The sequence below is a fragment of the Apodemus sylvaticus genome, chromosome 7 (assembly GCF_947179515.1).
Source record: "Apodemus sylvaticus chromosome 7, mApoSyl1.1, whole genome shotgun sequence".
Taxonomy (NCBI): domain Eukaryota; kingdom Metazoa; phylum Chordata; class Mammalia; order Rodentia; family Muridae; genus Apodemus; species Apodemus sylvaticus.
In genome coordinates this window covers 20,684,126-20,709,166 of record NC_067478.1, presented here as the reverse complement: position 1 = coordinate 20,709,166, position 25,041 = coordinate 20,684,126, and the positions used below count along the sequence as shown (strand labels likewise).

Sequence of the window (25,041 nt, the reverse complement as noted above, 5' to 3'; positions counted from 1 at the left end):
CAGGGGCCTCCTGGTATTGCTGTCTGATCTTTGTAGCTATGGAATGAGGCTCGAGGAGGGAGGGGCTTGCTGTCACCCTGTAATGGTGGAGTTATTGAGCTTGCTAACTCGTGGAGTTTCCCTTACCCTTTGGCTTTTGGGATGGTTTCAGGGCAGATTTCAAGCTCCCTTTCGACAATGGGGATGATCTCTCCTGCACCCCTGTCTTCCGCTTGCCTTCTGGTCTCAGCTGATTGGCATGTTTTCCCCCTTGGACTTTTAGATACAGAACCCTGGATCCATGTAAAAATCTGGGAGCCATGGCACAGGCCTCTAATTTCAGTCCTGGAAGGGTATAGACAGGAGGTTCCCCAAAACTCCCTGGTCAGCCAGCCCAGCCAAACCCATAAGTTCCAGGTTCAGTAAGAGCTTGTTTCAAAACTAGAGACTGAGAAAACACTTGCTGCCAACCTCTGGCTTCCACAGGCACATGCATGTGCACTTGCACACACATGTATACACATATGTACATACACAATAAATAAAAATTTCCTTTACAATCCTAATGACAGCCCTGAAGAGAGGTGTCAACACAAGGCCTCCATCTCACAGCTGAGGAGAAAGAGAACCACATAGGGCTGTGTGCTGAGTAACTGGCAAAGCAGGAGTCCCACTCAGCATCTTCCTCCCAGCCCCCTTCCCCCTGTGACCACAGAAGGCCTCTGTCTTCTCGCTTCTCTCATCCGTGACCTGTAAGCTTGGGCTCCATGACCTCAGGGTTCCTTTCCCAGTCTCAAATTCTCATCTCCTGCTAGGAGTCGCTGACTGAGATGAGACTAGGAGCGGACCAGTTGGATCTGCACTGTGCCTGAAGAGCTTCTATGGACCCAGTGGAAGCAATGAGATTCTTCCATCAATGCCCTGTTGGCTTGGCTCAGAAGACCTTGGTGGCCTGGGTCTGCCTTACTGTTGGAAATTGATTAAATCCTTTCAGGGGTGGAGACCAAAACCAAGGCAGAAGTCAACTTGGACTTGACTGTGGGCGTGAGGGGTAGACTGATACTGTGGGGATGGGCATCTTCATGAGCTGGTCTTCCCAGCCCCTTTCCATTCTGGGCACTGAAGGTCAGTGGTATATCTAAGAGGCTCAGGTATGGTGAAGCAAAGATCGAATCAAAGGGCTTGTAAGGAACTCTTGGACCATTCAGTGTGACCAGTATTTGATGCTAATGCCCAGGTTACCAGAGAGGTGACAGACTCTCTTCTCCTGGCTCAGGGTTTCTATTGTGGGAATGAAACACCATGACCAAAAAAGCAAATTGGGGAGAAAAGGATTTATTTGGCTTAGACTTCTATATTCCTGTTCATCACCAAAGGAAGTCAAGACAGGAACTCAAACAAGGCAGGAATCTGGAGACAGGAGCTGATGCAGAGGCCACGGAGGGTGCTGCTTAGGCCATGCCTCCCATGGCTTGCTCAGCCTGCTTTCTTATAGAACCCAGTACTTTAAGTACTTGCCTTCGGTACTTAAAACTTTCACTGGGGACAGAGGTCTCATCACCTAATGACCTTGTAAAGGGCCCTCCCCTCATGATCTCTTGACATTTTAAAATAGTCCTTAATTTACACTAGCATAGGGCTAGTACCATCCATACTGGGTTGGGCCCTTCCCTATTGATCCCTGTAGGGTATAGAAAATACCCTACAGCCGGATCTTAGGGAGGCATCTTCTCAGTTGAGGTTCCCTCCTTTCAGATGACTTGAGCATGTGTGTTAAGTTGACATAAATCTACCCAGCACACCTCCTTAGAGAGTTAAGGAGTATCTGGGTCCTAGAGGAAACACCATGAACTAGACCTTTTCTAGTCAGTCTTCTTGAAAAGCCACTTCTGTTCAGAGGGGTGTTACACCAAATGTCCCTGGGTTAGATATGGGTTACCCTAGAGCACCGAGAAGCATGGGTACAATTCAGAGATCCTCAGAAGGGGTCAGCATGGAACTCACCTTGTCAAATGCCTCACAGTCAAGGTTCTGGGTTCTAAATAATAAATATGTTTCCATATCTGGGAAGGACAAGAGAACAAAGAATCTGGAGATATGGCCTAACCCGACTAACCCCAAGACTTACTTTTTTTTTTTTTTTGGATACAATTTTTTTTTTCTGAAAATCAAATGAATTTTATATTTTGTTCCACAGTCATCTAATTCTATGAGTCTGTTCTTGTTCCCCAAATCTTGGGGTAACCTCAACATCCAGGAACCTGTTTTGTGTTTCTCAAATGCAGGATCCCAGAAGAAGCCCATCAAATTTGAGGACTATTACCTAGATAGAGTTCAGGAAAGATCAACTTTATCTGGCTAGCTCACCCAGCCAGTTTGTCACAGAGAGAAAGATTCCCAACTGTTTAAACAGGATGGAAATGTGGGGTGTGGGTCAGAAAATTCCTAAGCTGAGCCCAGTGGGATGCTCCCAAAGAGGAGTCAGGTACAGAATCTGGTGAGATGCCCTCGGTTTGGAGGAAAGAGACATATTGATAGGTCACTGCCAATATTTATTAGTAGAAATGACATGGGATTTTCCTGGTGTCTTTTGGTTTCCAGAAAGAACCCCAAACAGATCTTAACTGACCTCTTTCTCAGTCAACATCAGGCTGGTCCTTACTTGTGCCTTGCGACCTCCTCTTTTTCTTAAACTTCCTGTTTTCCTTTGACTCACAGTGCAGGTGGAGGCAATAGCTGGGATCTGAGCCAGGAGTCTGCAGTTGATTGATTGGTTGTGGGTGAGACCTTTTCTGTCTGGCTCTCCAAGAGGCTCCAAAGTTTTTGAGATGAATTGCCTGTACTTTCGCTGGTTCCCAGGCAGAACAACCACCCCCATTTGCCCTGGGACACGGGACTTTCAGTTTTAAATGTTCTAAGGAAATTAAAATAAGTTAGTCGACGTACTGCCTCCCATGTAAGGCTAGTTTACAAAAACAAGTTTCTATTCTCTGAATTCAGAGAGCAGCAAGGAGGGTTGCAGATGATGTTGCTGGGTAGAAATGATCCTCAGAGGCTCATGGAGGCTTCCAGAGAGCAGCTTATGATGGACCAGATCCTGGGCCGTTAGTCTCATTCACAGGTGAAAGCCTTTCTCCCAGCTTCCTGAATCCACTGTGGATCGTGGCTAGTCCACTGTGTAGAATCTGTACAAATAAGAATGGAACAAACTATGGAAAGATAAAGCTTCCATTGAATTACAGAATTGACTGTAATGTACAAACTCATCTCCTCAAAGATGCAAAAAAATGTGCTGATGTCCCTGTCTTTATCCATGTAATTTCAAGGATGAGGACCTCACTGTATCACCAGACCACCCTACAGATGATAGCATCACAGTCTTATCTGGTCCATTGAGCTAACATCTGTAGCACCACCCCAAATACCACCACCATCACCACCCCATCACCCCACTTTCCCCTACTCTGCCCTGCAGAAGCCTCTCTATAACCTGTTCTAGCTTGCTTTTCTGGTAAAACACTTTGACCAAAAGCAACGGGGAGGAAAGAGGGTTTTTATTTTTTATTTTTTATTTTTTATCTTATACTTCCAGGCCATAATCCATCATTAACAGAAGTCAGGGCAGGAACAAAAGTTGGGAATCATGGAGGGACACTGCTTGCTTGTTTGCTACCTGGCTCACTCACAGGACAGCCTTCTTCTACAACCCAGACCCACCCATCTTGGGATGGCACCACTCATGGCCCCCATTAGCCATCAGTTAAGACTATCCTCACAGACATAACCACGGGCTACTCGAATCTGGGTAACCCTTCAAAGGAAACTCTCCTTCAAATGCCTCTAGGATCATCAAGTTGATAGCTGAATCTAACAAGGATATAACCTATGTATATATTTAATGCATACGTATATAAAATTTACAGGGATCGTGGGTGACATTATTCATACCTGTTTGGTTGTCTTATTTGTATTATGTTTGATTTCATTTCTTTCTCTTCAGAATAATTCTTCTTCTTCTCCTCCTCTTCCTCCTCCTCCTCCTCTTCCTCCTCCTCCTCTTCCTTCTCCTTCTTCTCCTTCTCCTCCTTTATCTTCTTCTTCTTTTTTTTTTTTAGACAATATCTTGCTCTGTGGCCCAGACTGAGCTGAAATTCACTAAATTAACCTGGTATACTTTGAACTTGGAATAATCCTCCTGCCTCCACCTCCCAATGAGCCACTGTGCCTGGTCTTGAACGTTCAGAGTACTGCCCTCAGTTCCAAACTATTCTTAGTGGCCGTTACAAGCCTACTTCTATTAGGACCATGTGCACGCACGGCGAGACATAAAAAATTGGACAGATATTCAGCTGTGACTATAATTATCCATATGTCTGTGCTTCCTGCATGAGTGCACAGCCACCGTGCACAGGCTTGGTAAGATAATGTGAGCAAAGCTAGATCCTTCTAGGACTCTGACTGATGACACCCTTTCCCTATGCTGTGACGGCAGCCCATTAATTCCCATTTTATCATGGAGGAAACTAGGAGGTGGCCTTAGGAACTGCCACTCACACAAGTGTAGAGCTGAGACCAGCGCTTTCTGGGGGCACCGTCTTGAGTTTTTCTCCTCTCTACAGCTGCACTGTTCTCCATAAATCTCCAGTAGTTTAGCCAGAGTGGTTCCTAGCCATAGCATCCTACCACGTGGCGGAACCACGGATGTCTGTCTAGTGCTGTTTTCTAAGTCAGATTTATCAACTGTTGTCCTGGAACTCTAACTTCCTCACGTTTTTCTCTAGATACACATTTCCTCTTTGGTGTTCAGCCAACACCCACACTCCAATACAGTACACTAAGGCCAAGTGTGGACCTGGGGTTATGTCATGGCTTTAAAAATGTCGATTTCCGATACATGAGCAGGTTCGCATTATGCATATTATGCATTTCCTACATTGTCTTTTCTCTTAGGCCCATGACAGATTCTGTGTAAGCCTATGAGGATAAAATGAGAAAATGGATTTTGTAGTTTTGTTAATGGCACAAAAGTCAGGAGGATGGAGGTACTGGACAAAGGTGTCTGGTGAAGTTGAACGGATAGAGTGAGCTGAACAGAAAATACACAGCTATCCCACCAGTCCTATTATCACTGCATTAACATCTTAAACATGATGATGCCAATGCTTTGCCTTCTGGATTTAGATGAGGCATCCATGTGACCTTTCATCCCCATAACAATGTTATAATGATTCTGTACCCCAGGTCTACTATAAAAAAAAATGTCGATTTCCAAACGAAAGAATTAATGGAAACCCGATCACTTGCACAGTGTCTTAGGATGTAACTCGTTTGCTTAGAAACTCAAAGGGAAGGACTACTCTATCATTGGAGTGTCAAATAAATCGCAAGATATCTGTGGAATATTCACAAATCGTGTGTGTGTGTGTGTGTGTGTGTGTGTGTCCTGTTGGGAATTAGACTACACATCAATTTTCATCTTTTAAACTTCTTATTGGATCTTTGTGAACTTTCCATCACTCATCCCAATCCTATCTATCTCCCCCTCCACTCATACCTGCCATCTTCCCTTGCAACATCCCCACCAACAGAAGCTGAAGTGTGTCACAGTGTATCCCACAGTACACCCTTTCGTCCATACTTCTTTGTTTGCAAATGTTCAATACAATGACTTGGTGGTCTCTGCAAGGCCTCTGGCTTCTGCTACTCTATCAGTACTGGAACTTCACTGGGACTCCTCTTAGATAGCCTGTTGTTGCCCTGTGTCATGGTGATCCTATAGTTTTTAGATCTGTAGAAGCTCAGTCATTCATGGGTTCTAGCAGTTCATCAATGGGGTAGATGTTGGAGTGGGCCAATTCAAAGCCCTGGATCTGGGCCTGAGAGATATCAGAGCTGGTCAGCCTGCTGCCCCTCCAACTCTCAATGCCCTTGGAGACGGCTCACCAACCCCCGACAACCAGGGCCAGCGCTATCCTGCTGCCCAGGCAAGGTGCGGGGCCTGCTCTCCTGAATGTTACAGGTGATGAAGGACAGGGCCAGTTCTCCCTGCTCCTGACCCAGGGGGACCAGCTCTCCAACTGGCCATAGATGGAAAGGGATGAGGGGGGCGGGGGGGGGGGGGAGGAAGGCATCTCTCCCTCATCTGCCATTGCCCAGTAGACAAGATTCAGGGCTGGAAATCCTGCACTCTCCTGGGTGCTGCAGCAGGTGACCACAGAGCTCTCCTGCCTGACATAGGTGGCAGGGGGCAAAAGTCGGGGGAGAGCACCTGTCCCTTGCTTATGCTGCCACACAGCAGACAAATTGTGGGGCCAGTTCTCCCATGCTTAAACCCCTAGGGCTGGACCACCCCCAGCCCACCCCTACCCCCACCCCCAGCCCACCCCCACCATTAGGGTCTGTTCTACTGTGCTGCCTAAGTGAGGTGCAGGGTCTGCTCGCCAGGGTGCTACAGTAGGTGAGGGGCAGAACCATTTCTTCTGCTCTCAAGACCCCACTGGGGCCAATTTTCCCAGCCTGCCATCAGTGGTGAGGGCAGAAGGAAGCGGAGGGGAATCTCTCTCCCTTGCTGATGTCACCGCACAGCAGATATGAGGCAGGGTTGGCTCTCCACCCGCATGCCCTTGTGACGGGCTCACCAGCAACCCCCACATCCGGAGTCAGCTCTACTGTGCTGCCCAGGTGAGGGGCAGGGCCCACTCTCCCGAGTGCTGCATCAGGTGAGGGGCAGGCAGGGCCAGATCTCCTCCTCACATGACCGCAGGAGCACCTCTCCCATGGTGCCCAGGTGAGGGATAGGGCCAGTTCTGCACAACACTCAGATAGCAACAAGCCCCTGGGTGGTAACCAGACCAGGGACATCTGCCTAGCTGCTGCAGGGTTACAGACCAAGATGTGACCCCTGCCTGTGACAGCACAGGCCAGGACCCCACTATGGCCCCAGGTGGCTTCACCAGCTAATCACTTCAGGCTCCTCGTGACCCTGGAGTCTGCAGTCCTGCCTCTCTTCATTGTGCCCGCTTCCTTCTGTTTCTCGTTCTCTTCCATTTCTCTACCCCTGACTTGCTCCTCTTTGCGGTGTGCCTGGAATCTCTGAGTCTCTGGGGTCACCTCAGAAGTGCTGTGCCCTGATTGTGCATTATGGTGCCAGGCAGGGGTTATCTCGGGCATAGTCTGGCCATGGCTGGCATGGTGGACATCTCAGGCGAGCTCCCTGTCTGGGCCCCGTGGTGCCTGTCTGAGGGTCGTCTTGAGTTCACGCCTCTCCCGGCCCACCAGAGTGTCCCCTTGCACGGGTCATCTGTCTCAGGCTCATTGCCACCTGGGGCTCACAGTCCCGGGTGGAATTCTTCTTGTCTCCAGCTCACCCTCCACCCTGGGAGCCTGTTCGGTCCTGCCTGGCACCGGACTGGTGGTCATCTTAGGCGCCATCATTTCAGGAAGTGTTAGGCTACTAAATCATTCAGCTGTTCATAGGTCACCAAGCATAGACAGTCTCTTCTCTCTGTCACCTATTGATGCACCTGTGACAGAGCAGCCATGCCTGCCATGCCTCTAGGGACAGGATGATTTATTTCTAATGATTTATTTATTTATTCATATTTTACGTGCATTGGTGTTTTGCCTGCATGCATGTCTGTGTGAGGGAGCCATATTCCCCTGGAAATAACATTACAGACAGTTGCGAGCTGCCATATGGGTCCTGGGAATTGAACCCTTGTCCTTCGGAATATCAGCCAGGTGTTTTCTACCACTGAGCCATCTCTCCAGGCCCCAAATTTTAACATTTTAAGAATAAATTAAATATCGGAGAGGAGCTTATTCTCTGATGTTAAGTAAAATGAGGCAGGATGGACCACCATATGAACAAAGGGTGGTCCCTTTGTTCCACAGGGAATAGCATATTTTTGCTAGAACACACAGAGCAAGGTGGCGCTAAGGAAGTGCACCCAGACAGAAGTGGTTCTCACCTGGGCGGGGACAGGAAAGCCTACCAACAATTTCCCTTTGTTCTTTGTGGATTTTTATGTTCTCTATCATTCTACAACAAACATGTCCTATATTTATGCTTGGATGAAACTATCAACTCCAGAGTCTAAAGTGATATCCATTCTCCATTGCCAGGTGCACCAAGACATTGCATGGGCAGAACATGAAAAAAGTCCTGGAGCACAGACGTGCTTCTTTTCCAGGACCCTGAGGGTGGACCAAGGATGCTGCAGGATTGCAGTGAGAGGGATGGGGTCGTCCTGTAGTGTGGTTGCTGTTCCCGTTGCATTTTTGTGTCTGTAATTGCATTGGAGGCTCACCGCTTCCCAGAGGTGGAAACCAAGTCAGATAATGATACTTGAAGCCTTAAAGAGTGGTAAGAATGCAGAAAGCTCCCCATTCTGGGAAGACGGGAGGCAGGTCTATCCAGGAATCCCTCTCCACTCTGCTCTGTCCACTCCCAGTGCCCAGCTCAGAGCGTAGGAATCCAACCCCAAGGGATGGTTGAACACCTCAGAGAGATGAGTGTGTGTCTATCTCATCAGCATCTTGCCCTGTAAGAAGGGTAGCCAAGGCCCAGGTGGCAAGAACAGGAGCGGCCAGTAGATCTGCTGAGTACTGACTGGAGATCTGGTCCTGTGCCTGGGAATTTATGCCTGGGAAGATGTGGAAACCATCTGAGTGGGCTTTCCCGTGGCCATGTTGGTAAGCCTAGATTGCCCCACACATTGTTTGTAAGGCTGCACTCTGCTGTTGTTCTAAATAGCAGTGACCTCTGACTCCTGAGGGTTCTTGTGTGTGTGTGTGTGTGTGTGTGTGTGTTTTCAGGAGTCACCTGGGTTTTTGTTGTTGTTTTGTTTTGTTTGTTTTAAGACAAGGCCTCTGACTGACCTGAAACTCATTAAGTAGACTACCCTGGATGGCCGGTGTCTTAGTTAGGGTTTTACTGCTGTGAACAGGCACCCTGACCAAAGCAAGTCTTATAAAGGACAACATTTAATTGGGGCCTTGCTTTCAGGTTCAGAGAGATTCAGCCCATTAACATCAAAGCAGGAACATGGCAGCATCCAGGCAGGCATGGTGCAGTAGGAGCTGAGAGTTCTACATCTTCATCTGAAGGCTACTAGCAGAATACTGACTTCCAGGCAGCTAGGATGAGGGTCTTAAAGCCCACAGTGGGTCTTAAGTCCACAGTGACACACCTACTCCAATAAGACCACACTTCCTACTAGTGCTACTCCCTGGGCTGAGCATATGCAAACCATCATAGCCAGAAAGCCTCAAAGGTCTGCTTTCTCAGTGATGGGATTGCAGATACACACCAACACACCCAGCTTCTTTTTCCTTTTGTTCTGAGGATAAACCCAAGGTCCTCATTACTGACTGAGCTAACTCCCTGCCTTCATATTCTTGATCAATTACCACCAAGCATTAGCTATTCAGTGATGAATAAAAACAGAAGAGCTCTGTCTCTTCAGTCAGATAAACTGCACAGTTATGCAAAGTCACAAGACATGCTATATAAGTGGGAGAGAAAACTGCCTGTTTAGGGTAACAAATGAGGTGGATTCTGTGTTACATATCTGGGTCATGGACTGTAAATTTTAGCATCATCCTCACTGTCCTCATACAGAATGACTGAGTGCAAAACACCATTAGGAAGGAAACAAGGTCTCTGTCTCCCAAACGGTGTGGTTGGGTGGCCAGAATGAGCTCTAGTGAGTTATGGTTTCCATCGATGAGACAGGCCCATGTAGCACAAAAGACCTCTTAATGAAGATATTTAAAGGTGCTTCATAAAATAAATAAAATCAGAGTTCCCATGTATAGCTAAGCTTGTGAGAAGGAGAGGGGAACCTTCAGGTGAGAGAAATGAAGAATGCCCAGAACACCAGAATCTTGACACACCAGTCACCACGGTGGGGGGCAGATGGGAATGGAGCACGGTGGCTATGAGACCAGGAAAGAGCCCAAAAGACTGTCTGAGAAGGATGTGGTGTTAGCCATAGTATGACCTGAGATGACATGAGAGACGGTGGGATCCCATGCATCCCTAAAGCTGGGACTGCTGGTGACAGGGGAACTAATACAGCATGATCTACCACCCCGGGGAGAGCTGAGATCTTAGTGTCTGATGGCATCTGAGGTGAGACGCTTCCTCTGAAAGAAGACTAAACCCCACATGAGCTACACTGAATTACCACACGATGGACAGGCTTTATGCTGTATAAACGTTAGCTCAAATGGATCTGAGACCTAAATATAAGACCCAAAACTATAAAACCCAAAAGAAGACATGGAGATCAAACTTTATGACACAGGGTTAGGCAAAGTGATCTTAGATGTGATGCCAAAAATACAGGCAATATATATTAAAATTGTTAAGTTGTATGATGTTGAATTTTTAAACATTTCTGTGTGTCAAATGAGACATTCGACGGCATCTTAGAAAAGGCAGTCTATGGGCTGGAAAGATGACTCAGTGGTTAAGAGCACTGGTTGTTCTTCTAGGGGACCTGAGTTCAATTCCCAGCACCTACATGGCTGTTCTCAGCTGTCTATGCCTCAGATTCAGGGGCACATAGGCATATGAGCAGGCGAAATATAAAGTAAAAATTAAAAACAGAAAATGCAATCTAAGGAATGGGAGAAAATACACACAATTTTATGTACAATAGAATTAATATCTAGGGCATATAAAGAACGTCTTCGATGTAGCAACAAAAAACAGCTCTAACTATAAACTGAATAAATCCTATTTTTACTTTGCTTTTGGTTCAGGTACTTTATCCCAGCAATGGAAAACAAAGTAGGACATTACACGAGAAAGATCTGAAAGCAGGGTCTGTAAGCAATATTTAAATACCCTTGATCAGAGCAGCATGAAGGTAGAAGAAACCCAAGTCTCCACCAATAAATAAACAAACAAGCACACCAGACATAGCCACAGGGTGGAACACTAGTCAGTCATCAAAAGGAAAGACATTCTCATGCATGCTATAAAATAGACGGGCCTGGAGGACATTCTGCTCAGCGAAGTATGCCGATCACAAAAGGACAATATGATCTCATTTAAGTGAGGTCGGTAACATGGCTAAGTTTATAAATGCAGACAGTAAATGGCAGTTTCCTAGGGTTGGAGGGATGGTGGGCGAATGGGGAGCTCCTAGCCAATGGGTATTCGCTTCAGTATCACAAGATGGAGTGTCTGAGAGGCGGAGGATGGTAATGGTTGCACAGCCTTAAATGTGTGATACCACGAGTCGGGACTGCATATGGTCTCGATGGTAAGTGGATCGAGATGTGGTTTTCCACCATAGGAGATATGTATGAGTAATCAGTAAAAAGTCACTAGGCACAGGTCTTCCAAGGGAGAGGAGAATGAAAGGTAGATTTTAAAAATGATAATAAAACAAAATGTAGTCAAAGACTGTAGCAACGGAAGGTTGTGTGTGTGTGGGGGGGGGGGGGCGAACCTCCCTCAGTGAGGCATGATATTATAACTAAACAGAAAGAATCACAGCCCGTGCAGACAGCTTACCCTCATCACCTCCATGCCAGAGAGTCTCAGGTTGGATTAAAACAGAGTCAAAATGCTTACAAAAAGCGACATCCAAAACAGTGGGATGTGAGTGTCACCCACCCACATTTCTTCATGTCCCACCCTTTTCTTCATCCTCAAAGATGACAACTTAGTGTCTTGAAATCTCTCTCCTCCCCCTCCCCCTTCTTATTTCATAAAGACTCTTGGAAATACATTGCCCACCCCCAACATGGGTCTTGGATACACTCCCAATTAAAAATCCTAACCACACCTTCAAATTGCCTCTTTGCATGTAACCTACTATATTCATGTAAGCTACTATATTCAAAGGTTCTGAGGGCCCCCTTCCACACAGGGGAAGGCATGCTTTTGTCCAACTTGAGGTTTACTCAACTAAAGCCAGTGGAAGGCACTCACACACATATTAAGATACAGCTCAAGGGATTGGTTCACACAATATTGGGGCAAGCAGTCCAGTCACAAACAAGATCTTAGGATTCACTGGCTTGGGCCAAAGCTGCTGTCCATGGTGTGTGGTGTGTATGTGTGTGTATGTGTGTGGCTGGGTGGGTGGTTGGGGGTACGGTTGTATGTTTCCCATGCACACACTTGTTAGTTCTCTTAAGTTTTGTGGTTGATTGGCTTGGGCCAACTCAGATCATATAGGATCATCTTCCTTGCTTAATCAAGCGATTCTGCGTTTTAATTACATCTGCAGACCTTGATAGCAACTCCTGGGTTGTGTTTGAATAGGCAGAGGCAAGGCTAGCCGTGCTGGTCCATCCAATGCACTGTTGCAATTAGGACTTGTGGGAAACAGACTGTGGTAGCTCCAGGAGTTGGGAATACCACGGGAGCATAGGGAATTCCCTGAATGTGGAGCCTTCTTGAAACTGTTGATGTGGGGAATGCGTGCTTGGGTGAACTCCTGTATGAAGCCCAGGAGTGGGTGAGCACCTTCCCACGGTTTGAAAAAGCTGTGATGAGAGTCTGCTTCCTTCTACACCAACTTTACCAGGCCACACAATGAGTGACCTACCTGTGACTATAGAGATGCCCCTTCGGTTGCTTTCCCATTGCTAGGTCACAGGCCCCTGAGGTGCAGACTTGAATGGGCAGGTGGTGGAAGGTAGGTGAGCTCATGTCTGCTGTTCTGGACCGGCAGCTGTAGGCGTGAGTGTTTGCTTAGCTTATCTTTCCCCATCTGAAGATGCTCATTGATGATTCACTCCGGAATCTCGAGGTCACAGGGAGAAGCCCCAGCCCAATCCAACCAGCTGCAGGTAAAGGGACGCCCCTCCCCCTATGCCCTTACACTTGCCTTCTAGTGTTCTAAGGGAAAAAGGAAGTGAATCTGTCTGGGGGGGGGCTCCCCAACATCCGCTGTGCAGCCAGATCTCATGGGGATTCCCCATGCCAAGAAGGGGGAAAGAAATCTGTAAGTCTCAGTTTCTCACTCCACGGGAAGACTTTACCTTTTAGCAGTGCTGTTCACACAATGTGTCACTGGGAAAAAAAGATGTCAAGGAGGAAGGACTCAGGCTTGGGAGTTCTTCCTTTGACTCGACAGCAGAGGTTGTCAAAATGGAGTCTATGAGCCAGTGGCACTTGCCACACACACCTGCTTATTGTAAAGACAAATTTTCATGCCCCCTCCAGGACTGCTACATGACAAGCTGGATGCACTAGATGCAGAGTGTTTCGCTAAGACTTCCGGGTACTTCTGATGTGCTCCAGCGTTCAAGGACATCTTTCAGTCAAGCACATCTTGAGCCCCTGATGTGCGTGCAGAGTGTGCTGTGCTTGCTGTTATGTATGTGACCATGAAAGTGAAGGACAGGAAGTAATTGGCATTCAACTTCCATGGTTGCCAGGCAACTCAAATGTCTGATGTAATGGATGGAGGAAATTTGCCTGGCCTCCTAGGTTGATCAGTAAAGGCCCCCCAGAACTTTCTGGTGTGACTCAGGTAGAAGCCAAGGGCTGTAATTTCCTGGCCCTGAGACCTCTCCGAGCCAGGAGACTGGAGTGGGAAGCAGAGCCTTCTTAGCCAGGAGGAGCTGCCCTGCTGCAATCTGTAGGCTCTTGGGGGGCTCTCCAAACACTCGGGCTGGGTTCCATAGCAACCTCATTTAAGCCATTGGAAAGGGCCAGTTATCTGGGAGGCTGAGTCAGGAGTTCAAGGTAAGCAGGGAGCCTGAGAAATGGGATTTCTCTTCTCTGTATCCACTCTTGGCTGTAATCCTAATGACTGGACATTTTGTGGTGCTAAGAATGGTACTAAGACACCTGGTGCTCTGAATGGCCCATTCCAGAAATTGTGGGGATTCCTATAGTCACTCCCTTGTTGCTCTTTGGGGCCATGGTGTGAGTGTGGGTTGGGAAGGAACACCAGAAGGTTGTGGAGACCGGCGTGCCACGCTCCTGTGACTGTTACTAAACTCACGTCTTTCCTGCCCTCCTTTCTTGATTTCTTCATTTGCTTTTTATTTTCTTCTCTCACAACAGCCCAGGACCCGATGAAGCTTTTCTGGGAGTGGACCTGGTCAGTTCTGTGGTCTCACTGGAGACCCCTCCCTTTCAGGTCTCATTCAGCTCTGTCACAACACTCTCCCTGTGTTGACTTTGGATATATTTCTTTCTCTTTCCGCAATTTGCTTATTTAAGGAGGAGGTGCACTGGTTAATTTTCCTGTTGCTCTGTAACTCCTGGCAAAAAGTAACCCAAGGTTAAGAAAGGGCTTAGTTTGGCTTCTTATAACTTGAGTGTACAGGCCAGCAGGGCAGGGCAGGCGTGGTGGGAGTGTACAGGAGCCAGTTTCATTTCACCAACAGTCAGGAAGCATAGGGAAGGAGATAGCCGTCAACACCTTACACTCACTCTGCTTTGGTTTAGTCCAGGGCCCCAGGTAATGGGAGAGAGCTGCTTCCATCCTCAATGCCCTTCTCTCCTCAGCTGAACCTCCCTGGAAATGCACAGCGATTTGTCTCTTAGGCAATTATAAATCTGGTCAAGTCGATAGCCAAAATTAAGCATATATGTTTGTGTGGATATACAAAAGTCATATATATATAAACATATATTATATTACAAACTGTATTAATTTGGGTCTCTAGAGTCACAGAACATATGGGTAGTCTTTATATAGTTAGGGAATTTGTCAATGACTTACAGTCTATAGTCCAACTCCCCAACAATGGTCAGCAGCAGCTGTGGATGGAAGTCCAAGGATCTAGCAGTTGCTCGGTCCCACTAGGCAAGCAGGCAAGGAAGAATGAGTACATTTTCCTTCTTCCAATGTCCTTATATAGATCTCCAGCAGAGGGTGTAGCCCAGATTAAAGGCTGTAGGTCTCCAGCAGAGGGTGTGGCCCATATTAAAGGCATGTGCATCCGCGTCTTTAATCCCAGATGATCTTGAACTCAGAGATCTCCTTGTCTTAATCTTCTGGAATTCATAGCCACTATGCTTCAAGATCTCCATGCCAAGATCCAGGTCAGAAACTTATATCTCCGAGCCTCCAGATTAGGATCATAGGTGAGCCTTCCAATTCTAGATTGTAGTCCATTCCAGATATAGTCAAGTTGACAACCAGGAATAACCACTACACAAACATATAATATAGAGAGCCCAGTGACTTCATGTCTTGATTAGTACAAAGCCAGAACATATATATGTATAATATGTGTTATACATATATACATATACGTACATAATATATTATACATATGTACATATATATGTTTGTTAATATAGAGCTTTTCCTCTAAAGGTGCCTTCCTTGCTTCACTGCTAATATGGCAGTTTTGGGGGCAGGGGAAAGTAGGGGGCATATGCTGAGTGAGAGTGAGCACAGGACATCAGAGGATGGCTTGGCTACCAGCCCTCCTGAGACAGCCATCGGTGAGAAAGCGTCTACTTCTCGGTAGGATCACAGGTGCAGACTTCTACCCATGCAAAGACTAAACCAGAGACTCAGCTTGGAACACATCACAAATACCATTAGAGATCAAATGGCCCTTGTCTGGCTGCAGATTAATGACCTCACAAGTCAGAGGTTAGATGTGTTAGGGTATCTGTCAAGTGACTGGGTCTTTGTCGTGGTTTTGTGCCACTTTAGCTCTGAGGCTGTCAGGAGGTATCCACAGGGCTCTAGGTCAAGTAAACCTTCCACCATCTTAATGGGGAAAATGGAGTCTCCCAGTGAGACCCCCCTGCCAGTGTTGAACAGGAGGAAAAGCTAGTAAAGGTAACGGGATCAGTCTTGGGTAGGAACATAGCTCATCCTGGCACTCACAGGCCTCAGGGTTTGGTTCCCAACACTACAAGAAAAATGAGGAAGAAGGAAGGAGTGAAAAAAAAAAAGAATGGAGAAAAGATTTCTTTTTCTCCAACCTTGCTCAAGGGGCTTCAGTCCTAGGGGCCCAGGAGGGACTTATTTCAATGCAGCCCCCAGGCTCCTGGTTTCCACTGGGCTTAGGGACTGCATGCCACACTACCCGCTCCAGAATGAGAAGTTGGATAATGAGCAGAAATGAGGTTCTCTTGCCCCGAACCAACTGCTGGCCTGGCTGAAACCTAGAGGCCATTCCTCACGCCACTGCCAGTCAGGCCCTGAGCCTTCTCCAAGCATGCCACCAACCGTCAACAGGACCAGGGAGAACTGGTCTTGTCCTTGGTTGGCAGCGGTGCCCTGCCCAGCTTTTCTCTCATGCCAGGCCTTTCACTGATGCTTTATATCTTTGCTGTCCGTGTTGCCGTCTGTTCTCAGCCCCTTGCGCTCTCTCTACAGGTCCCTCTGCCCTGGGACTACACAGTCCGACTGCATCTGCCCCCTGACCTCTGCGTGCCCGCTCCCTCCTGTTCTCCTGTAGCCCGGTGGGTGGCTCCCTCCTCTCAACACCTGCCCTGCCCTGCCCTGTCCTGTCTATGTTCTGACCTCCTCACTTCCCTCACACGACTCCCCCAGGGCGTCCCTTGCCATCCCTGGGCCACCTTTGCTCTCAGGCCTCTCCTTGCCAGAGTTCCTCTCCGTGGCTGCCCACAAGCCATGGCCATTGTTCAACTAAAGACTTCCTGCCTTGTCTTCGAAGCCTCCCCTCCTCTAACTTGACCGCTTTTCTGCTTTCTCCCCTGTTGCATGACAACCTTCGCCTATGGTTCCCCTCAAGGGAGGCAATTCTCATTCACAATTTGATTTCTTCCCACCACACACCCACAACATTCCGCAGATTCCTCTGACCCTGTCACCGCACTTTCCTTGTCTCCTGGCTCTGGAGGTGGCTCCTCTCTACTCATCCTCAAAAACTCAGTTCTGACTCAGTTCTCCAGGACCTGTTGTTCACCCTCCCACGTTGTTTTTTGTCCCAGGACGGCACCATTGCTCGTGCCACTTCTCCATTGTCTCACTGATTCTCCCAAGAGCCTTTGCTGCAAACATACACAGGGATCTTATCAACAAACTCTTCCCAAAGGGGATCCAGCCCTGTTTGGCCCTTGATCTCTCGTGGAATGTACTGGTTAGGGTTAGGGTTAGGGTTAGGGTTAGGGTTAGGGTTAGGGTTAGCGTTAGGGTTAGGGTTAGGGTTAGGGTTAGGGTTAGGGTTAGCGTTAGGGTTAGGGTTAGGGTTAGGGTTAGCGTTAGGGTTAGGGTTGGGGTTGGGGTTGGGGTTGGGGTTAGGGTTAGGGTTGGGGTTGGGGTTAGGGTTAGGAACTAGTCATTAACTATCTGCTTATGGTCGCAAATGTTCTTTTCCAAGAAGAATCAGCAATAAGGCACTGTCCCTCTCCCCACAGCCCTGGAACCTGTCAAAACTGGTAGACTAAGGCAGCTATAAAGTGCTCACTGTTGCCAGGGATCCTGCTATTCTCTGAACAGTGCTACCGACTATGCACAGTCATTGCTGTAACCACCGCCTTAACGATGCAGAGACTTAAAAATGATGCCGAACTGGCTTGTCATCTTAAATTCAGAGCTCTGGAAAGGTGAGATCAAATCCAGTTCTGCTGGACACTCAGGCTTTAGCCTTGCCTTAGAAACAACTCCCTGACCCTACTGTATTATAACAGCCTCCGAGAGTTGACAAAACAAAATACTGCATGCTGGGCTGCTTAAAACAACAGAGATTTGTTCACCTTCATGTTTGAAGAACAGAAAATAAAATAAAATAAAATAATAAAATAAAATAAAGGTGTGGGTTAAGTTGGTTTCCTTGGAAGGCTAAAGGGATATTTTCCATACCCTTCTCCTTCCTTCTAGTGACAGTCAGAAATCCCAGTGTTCCAAGGTTTGTAACACATTGTCCCAGTTTCTGCCTTTACTGTCCCCTGTGTCCCTGTCTGCCTTTCTTTCTTTCTTTCTTTCTTTCTTTCTTTCTTTCTTTCTTTCTTTCTTTCTTTCTTTCTTTCTTTCTTTTTTTCTTTCTTTCTTTCTTTCTTTCTTTCTTTCTTTCTTTCTTTCTTTCTTTCTTTCTTCCTTCCTTCCTTCTTCCTTCCTTTCTTTCTTTCTTTCTTTCTTTCTTTCTTTCTTTCTTTCTTTCTTTCTTTCTTTCTTTTCTTTGTTCCTTCCTTTCTTCCTCCCTCCCTCTCCCTTCCTTCCTTTCTTTCTCCTTTTCTTTCTTCCTTTTTCCTCTCTCTCTCTCTCTCTCTCTCTCTCTCTCTCCTTCTTTCTTTCTTCCTTAATTTTATTCAGAATTACAAACTTAACTTTGCAATCCAGCTAGACTTAGAGGGAATGAGGAAAATACAAAACCCAAAGAACTTCAGAGGGAGCAGGAGTTATGGGGTACTGCAGGCAGATGGTGTGGGGGTGCTCTCCTGACCTACCTAAGAAATGGTCTGGCGGGTAAGATGCCTGCAAGCCAGAAGAATTAGCATTGCCCACAGACGGATATGATGATCTTGTTGCTGGTCTCGCCGTTCCAGAACCCAGAATGCTCCATGGCTTCCACGATGCTCGTGCCTGCTGTCACCTTTCCAAAGGCCATGCCTGTCCTTAGCCACTCAGTCTCCAGCAGTGCAGATAAAGAACCGAGAACAATTTGTATTTGGTCTAGCATTTGCTATGGACAAGATGCCAGGACCTGGACGCTTCAGGATGAAATTCTCCTCCTCAAAGAAATGTCCTCTTATGGGCAAAAAAGCCAGTGAGCCTCCTCTATTTCAATAATCACCATCTTGATCATAGCTCTAAAGAACCTGTTTCTAAATAAGCCATATGCCGGGAGTTAGTAAGTTAATATATCCTTCTGGAAAGCGTAGTCCAACTGTCACTGCTCAGGAAGAAAGCTATCCTTAATGTCTTATGTAAATCCTGAGAGGATGGAGCAAGACAATAGCAAGATGCACTGGGCCCACTTGTAAGGCCGGAGGGGAGCAGAATGTGGACATAGACACTTGTGACACTTGTGACAGGTGTGCAGCCTAGCTTCCCTGCCACAGTCACCCACATGGGACCTTTCTCTGTGCCTTTGGCACTTCACTGGTAAAGTCAGACAATCAATCAGTGGCAGGGGCATCTCATGACCCACCATGTGGTAGAATTGTCACAGCCTAAGGCAGAAAGGCATTTCTTTCTCCTGAGGTGTCTGATGGAATGCAGAGATCTGAATGGTGGGGAAGAGCTTTTGTCTTCCTATCATCCTCGTCCATACCCAGGGGAGAGAGGGGGTAATCTGCTCTGGTTTATCTTACACTGGCTCTGACAGACCTGCTCTGCACGGGACCAAGCTTTCAGGGGACTGTCGTCATGTTTGGAGTGATGGGGAAACCTCTGAAGACTGCCTGTAGTTCTGTGGGTCCTCTGGCAGGCTGGGAAGGGGAATATGAGGTGACCATGATAGAGCGTGTTGTGTTTCCATGTAAGAACAGGTGTGTCTGCCTGTGAGTGCTAATTATGGAGACGGGCCTGGCCTGGAGCAGTGAGTGGGAGAAAGCTTACCTGTGGGTATGGATGTGTAGACTCTGGAATGCTGTCACCTGAAGAGGGACCTTTACTTGGGAGCAGCCAAGAGGAGGCATTGTTGACAGTGAGTGGGGGCAAGTGGAGACTCAGGGGAGGTAGGCAGGTGTCTACACCCACTCTCCCCCCCACACACAAACATACACACACACACACACACACACACGTTCCTCAGGTCCTCTCCTCCATGTTTCTTGGACATCTGTTTGGGACCCTACTATAGACTAAAACTTTGTTCTCAGACCTCTTCTGTGGCTTCCAGCAAGTGGGCTGCAGTTTTATCGGAAGGCCTCCTGGGAGTAGCGGTTGCTGTAGAGGATGATTGGGTGGTGGGTGGACACAGGCTGCCCTGGGCAGGGGTTTTCCTGAAATGAAAGTTCTTTCCCATCCCGCCAGGGCACTGACTCATGTCTGATAGAACTTGGTCTGCTCTTTCCTGGGTACTCCAGGGGCACAGCTTAATACTCTGTTTCTCATGCCCAGAAGAAATCCGACAGCCCATTGTCTGTCTGCCAAATTAAACCCACAGGAAGGACCAAAAGTCAAAACTGAGTCCAAGGCTTCATTTCTCCACACGGAGATGGGTTTGCTGGGAGCTCTGGGCTAGAAAATAACCCTCGGGTTCTGAAGAGAATAAAAAAATCAATCCACAAGGATTGATTACAAAGACATTTACAAACTTTTAAGGACAAGCATGGCTATAGGAAAAGGAAAGTACCTGCTCCTATGGAGAATCTACAGCCTAACTTGACAACTTTGGATTTGTATGTATTTAATGCCAGCTTTTGGGTGTCTGGGTATCGAGTGGGGTCCTTCCTTGAGATTTGCTCCTGGCCTTTTCTGTGGTCTTGAGTGTTTCTGGAGAGGACTACTTCTTCCTCATGCTTCTCCTGCTTCTGTGGTCATTTCCTTCACACCCTGCTGCTGACAGGTGTGTGCTGGGCGCGGGGAAGGCCTGGGGCCCCGAGCACTGGGAGTGATTGTAATTGCACTCTGGGCTGGTTCTCTGAAGGAACAATGGAGAGCTGTAGCTCAAGGGACAGTCCTTGATGCTGGTCTGCTGAGTTAATGAAAGAAGGGACTGGAGGCTGGGAAGGCAGATCAGGCAGGAGATGTTTGTCTTGCTGAGTTCAATCCCCAGAACACACTAGAATATAAAAATAAGAATTCAGGGGACAGGGACTCCACAGGAAGGCCATCAGAATCGATTAACCTGGAACCTCAGGAGCTCCCAGAAGCTGAACCACCAACCAATGAGCATACCCAGGCTGGACCTAGCCCCCAGCCCCTGCATAGTTGTAGCAGATGGACAGTTTGGTTTTCATGTGGGTCCCTCAGTAACTGGAAGAGGGACTTACCCTGACTCTGCTGCCTACCTGCGGATCCTGTTCCCCTAACTGGGCTGCCTTGTCTGGCCTAAGTGGGAGAGGATGTGCCTACTCCTGCAGTGACCAGGGTGGGTTGGTACCCAGTGGAGGACTTTCTCAAAGGTGAAGAGGAAGGGTGGCGGGGAGGGGTCATGTGAAGGGGCGACTGGGATGTTGGGTGGCTATGCTCAGGAGGTAAAGTAAGTAAATAAATACATAAATTTAAGAAAACAACAGTAAAACAGTGTGGTGGTGTGGAGGTCCTGTCATCCCTGAGTGGGAGAGAGCGCAGACAGAGGCACCCAGAGGCTTGCTGACCAGTCAGCTGATCCTACTTCTCAACTCCAGGTCAGTGGAGGACCCTGCCTCAGAGAAGATGATGGTAGCTGTATTAGTTAGGGTTTGTTACTGTGAAGAGATACCATGACCAAAACAACTCTTACAAGGGACAACATTTACCACCACAGTGACTGAAGTTGTTCTCTGGCTTCCATACACAGATGTGCATATGTACACACACACACACACATCACATGCATACCACACACACACACACATCACATGCATACCACACACACACACACATCACATGCATACCACACACACACACATCACATCATATGCATACCACACACACACACACACATCACATGCATACCACACACATACACACACACACATCACATGCATACCACGTACACATACACACACCCCAACACACAAAGTCACACAAGGAAGGGATGGGAGTAAAGAACTGTCAAAGAAGAAAGCATTTCTCACCATCATTTGTTGCCCTAGCAACTTCGCTCTTTCTATTTACCGGACACGCTTCAGCACTGGGTTGTGGCCACTGTGCTGGGAAGCTTAGGGGGAGGGGAAGCTGGATGAGAGTTTGAGTGTGGACGGCACTATAGGCTGGGGACTGAGCTCAGATTCTCATCCAAGATGGTGGGAACCCACAGACGGCAACCATTGTCACGGCGGGCTCTGGTTTCCATTTTCACTCATGCTGTCACTTAAAAGTCCCTTCCTACAGAGCCCAAGGGCAAACTGACCCTAGCTCTTGGAACTCAGAAGAGCCGCTACCTTGGAGGTGAGGCAGGTGGCAACTGAAGGTACCCCAGGGACCTTTGGGAAAGCTGGCACTAATCTAGTTTTTATTGTGAGCCCTTCAAGTGTAGCCAGCTTGGGGATCTCAAACTGTCCTCTTACAACATATGCATTTTCTATGTGAATATTTCTCAAAAACGTCTCAGGCTGTTGTTTAAAGAATAGATCAGAAGGAGGAAAGAGTAGGTACAGGAAATGAGAAGGGGGATGTGTCTGTGAGCCAGGGGATATCACCGGCTACAGGTGTCAGGAACTGGAGGGGACCAACACAGACAAAGAACATAACAAAATTTGAGATTTGTCTTTGAGGCACTGAGGACAAAAACTAGAATCCAGAAAATACTCTAGGAAGGCAGGAATGACGGGGCGTGGTTTTGATAGAAAATCAGTGGAAATAGGAGAGGCACAGTTGAGAGGAAGTCGGCTTGAGGAGGGAGGGCTTCAGTAAGCCTCCATGCTCCCACAGGTAGGTAAACAAGACACCAAAGGAAGGTGCGTGTGGAAGCACTGATATATATCCTGGGTACCATAAACATCTGGAGGATAGAAATGACACCTCTCATCAAGGTTTTTACAATAGAAACAGAACGAGAGGAAATGACATCACATACTCCAGTGCTGATCCTTGTTGAATTAGCTGGTACAGTGGTACATGTCTGTGATCTGACACTTGGGAAGGAAGAGTTTGAGGCTAGCCCTGGCTATATAGCTAGCCACTCTCTCAGATGGAGAGAGGAAGAGAGTGACAGAGACAGAGACAGAGAGACAAGAGAGAGACTGGTAGGAGGTGGGGTAGAAAAGAGAGAGGAGATAGGGAAATCCTATAGAACTTAGGTAACCTTGGGAGAGCCCATTGATGGGATAGTCAGGTACTGTCAACTTTAGCAAAAACAATTTCTATGGCACCTCCTTCCTCTGAGCCCTCAGAAGAGTAGACATTGTCACACAATGGAAGAGTAGTGTGACTTAGTATCTGTTGGCTGCTGTCATTTGTCAACTGCAAAATGAGATGGGTTTGCAAGCTGCCCTGGGCCTTTGTCACCTTCTCCACAGGGTCATGTGAGATTACCTAGGTTTGCAAGCATTTACTGAACATGTACCATGTGTTGGCCTGCTGGTGTAAAAGTGAGACTATGCCAAGCCTGAAAAAGAAAGAGATGGAAGCAGATAACAGAGACAAAGAAGATGATGTGGAGGCCCCAGGTGCCATCCCTCGGAGCTCCCTGGCGGCCACTGCCCACTGAGAGGACCATAGGACCCCTCCCTTGAGGCCAGCTCCTAAGGTCCTGGACTCTTGTGAGACTGTCTTTGTATTATAGTTTGCATTTTCTGTCTGAAAAACTGGCTGCCCTTTGCTTGAAGGCAGGAAGGGACGGGCTTTATCTTCAAACCCTTCCAGGATGTGAGGAAAAATATTGACATCCCATCTTGTTACCAGAACAAAGATGAGGAAGGATATAAAATAGCAGTTTCCATATCCACGGGGTCTGAATATCCTTTCCCTGCCGTAAATGCACTCAAGGCACGTTGGACAACTGCGGCTTCCTTTCAACCTAACAGGTGACTGGGAGCCAACTTCCCCCAAACACAAGATGGTACTTGTTCTCTATTAAGGAGTGTTTTACTGTCTTTAAAAAAAAAAAAAAAGCTGTTCAGAATCTTTGGAAAGGATTTCAAGCATATATTGACATGAATGTCAGGGATAATTTTATTTCCAAATGTTTATTTGCCCAGGAAAACATTCTTCTAGTGATTGTGATAAATCCATAGAGTCTCACACGCATGCAACTTTAATCCCCCAGGGCATCTCTCCTGCTTGCTCTTCCATGTCACCCCACCCCCACCTCCATGCAGTCTTCTGCCAGGCAGGAAACTCCACCCCCACCCCTTGCATGGGGAGACCAGAGCATCTCGAACAGCCAGTGCAGGATGCCTTTTAGGGTTCCAGGTGTGGTTTGGGATTCGGGATTTCCACTACTTCTCTCCTGTATGCCCCAACCTTAAAATGAGGGTGCAGCATGGAAAGCCACAGGCTTCGTGTCCACAGTGAAACTCTACATTTCCTTTTACTTCAGAGGACACTCCAGGACCCCATCTTATCCAATATCCTTTCTAGTGAGATTATAATCCCAAATCCAGATTCCCAAATTGTCTCCTTCCTTCCCTATGAAGGGGCAGGAGGTATCTTTGTATCTTCCGTGTTCCTTTCTAGATTGTTCTGGTGCTTTCTTCTTTTTCTTTTTCTTTTTCTTTTTCTTTTTCTTTTTTTCTTTTTCTTTTCCTTTTCCTTTTTCTTTTTCTTTTCTTTTTCTTTTTCTCCCCCCTCTCTCTCCCTCCCTCTCCCTCTCCCTCTCCCTCTCCCTCTCCCTCTCCCTCTCCCTCTCCCTCTCTCTCTCTCTCTCTCTCTCTCTCTCTCTCTTCCAAGAACCATCAGGACAAAGGACTTTTCTAGTTTATAACAATACTAATAATCCTGACGCTACCTTGGTTTATTTCTCCTCCAAAGGACATCAACTTGGAGCCCAGGCTGGCTATTTTAAATCTGAGTGTTATCTTGTACAGACATTCTTCCTGCATGGGAATATACTTGATTTCCTGAATGACTTTGTGAAAGAGACACTCCCCAGTGGGCCACTGGGGTTATGCCCCGCAGAAGGTAGGCAGGCTTCCTGGCTGTTCTAGGCCTTTCACCCTAGATCATATCTTTGTTTTACGTCCTACTGTCCCTTTGGAAAGACAGTAATAAGGATTCACCATTCCTCTTCCAAGTCTGGCACCTTTTCAGGTAGATCTCAGTGGCACTGACTCAGCACCCCCCCCCTTTTTAGCTTTCTGAGATGTCAGACAACACTGGAAAACACGTTTATCTGCGTTGCAATAGGGTACCTTGAGCCTGTACCTCACCAGTCAGCAGTTATTCCCTGGTCCACTGCCAGCCAGCAAGAAGGATGAACTGTGGGCAGGGAAGTTAAGTGGAAAGGAGCACACATGAGGTTGGAATCACTCTCAGGCTGAAGGCCTGCAGTCAGAGGCACAGCGTGCTCTGCAGATTCAGCCAGCTAGATAACAGTATCGTAACCCGAGTGTACTGG

General features: G+C 47.4%; 1 protein-coding gene and 1 pseudogene across 1 annotated transcript in view; one reads left to right on the top strand and one right to left on the bottom strand.

Moving 5' to 3' along the window:
- Slco2a1 (solute carrier organic anion transporter family member 2A1) overlaps positions 1-25,041 on the top strand; it is an 81,541-nt gene that overhangs the window by 5,814 nt on the left and 50,686 nt on the right. The gene's annotated exons all lie outside the window — the stretch shown is intronic.
- Positions 7,421-7,544, bottom strand: LOC127690391 (uncharacterized; annotated as a pseudogene).